This window comes from Lagopus leucura, unplaced genomic scaffold (genome assembly GCF_019238085.1).
Source record: "Lagopus leucura isolate 7727_CA_CO unplaced genomic scaffold, USGS_WTPT01 Super-Scaffold_100004, whole genome shotgun sequence".
Classification (NCBI taxonomy): domain Eukaryota; kingdom Metazoa; phylum Chordata; class Aves; order Galliformes; family Phasianidae; genus Lagopus; species Lagopus leucura.
The window spans coordinates 68,897,992-68,899,479 of NW_024962264.1; positions in this window are offsets into that span (position 1 = coordinate 68,897,992).

Consider the following 1,488-nt stretch of genomic DNA (forward strand, 5'->3'; position numbering starts at 1 on the left):
AAGGGAAGGGAAGGGAAGGGAAGGGAAGGGAAGGGGAAGCAGGGCCAGTGCTCAGCTCGGATGCGGGAGTTGTGTGCTCAATCTGTGGCTTTGAATTTAATTTGAGATTATCGGATTGTATGGAATTTGATTTCGTTTTTCCATCAAGTTTCCGTGCCGGGCCGCTGGGCAGAGAGGTTCGGGAATGAGATTTCGTTTGGTGAGGCTCTCACCGGCTCTGAACATCCTTCACAGGGAGGATAACTGAGCCCTGCCCGGCGCTGAATGCTCCGCGAGGAGCAGCACCTCCTCTCCACAAAAGCGTTTTTTGGAGGGGAACTCCTTTGGTTTAGAGAAAAAAAAAAATCCCCCCCCTCTCCCCCCCTTAAATATGACAATATTATAAGGTTGGGTTTTGTTTGTTTGTTTTTTTTCCCCATTCTTTTCCTCCGATTTTTTTTCCAGCCCTGCATCCCGGCTGCTGCCTGCTGGGCATCCAACCGGGAGGAGCTGTGCTGGAGGAGAAGGAGATTTGCTTTATAACGAAAGGAGGTGGCACTGCAGCCGGGGGACGCGGGCAGCAGCGGCAGAGGGCACACAGAGGATCCCCAGCCCCGCTCCGGGGGTAATGCGGGCACAGAGCGGAGCTGATCCCATTAAAACACAATACAACGGTTTTCCAAAGAGCAAACGAAAGCGGAAGGAAGAAGAGGGAGAGGGGGGCAGGACGGGCAGCGAAAGGCGGCTGTAGGGTGTGGGGTGCGGGAGAGGCTGCGGGATGCTCGGGGATGGACAGACGGACAGCTTGGGGCCAACGCAACGCCAGCAGGTGCAATGCTGTCCGCAGCCTCGTTAATCTGTAACACATCGGCCTCCAGCATCAAAGGGCAGAATGTGGAAAATCAGGCCCCGAGCCCCGGAGCGTGGCCACGGGCTCAGCTCGTCACGATGTTAAAAGTTGACCAGACTTCAAAGTGCTGCATCATTTCCTGCCAACCTCCCAACCTGCCCGCTGTTCCTGTGGGCAGAGCCCATCCCCTGCCCCCAGTGCTTCGTGCCGTCCCCCAGCTGCGCCCCCATAGCCAAGAAGGGAGGAGGGAGACTGGTGTGGGTTTGGGGGAGCTGGGAAGGTCTGAAGACTCCAGAGCTGGGCTGCTCTCTGCTTTCTGCTCTTTGGCTTTTTCTTCTTCTTATTATTATTATTGAATTTGACGTGGCTCAGTGCTGGATGGGAAGAAACTTTCCCTGCACAACCTGGTGGGCTTCAGTGGGCCGTTCTCACCTCCCCAAGAATCCCAAATTTCTGGTGGCTTTGTCAGCTGGTCCATTGCTGGTTGGACAGATGGATGGACGGACGGACGGACGGACGGATGGATGGATGGATGGATGGGTGGATGGGTGGGTGGGTGGACAGATAGATGGAAAGATGGGATGCATGGATGGACAGATGGTTGGATGGACAGATGGATGGATGGATGGATGGATGGTTGGATGGATGGATGGATGGAT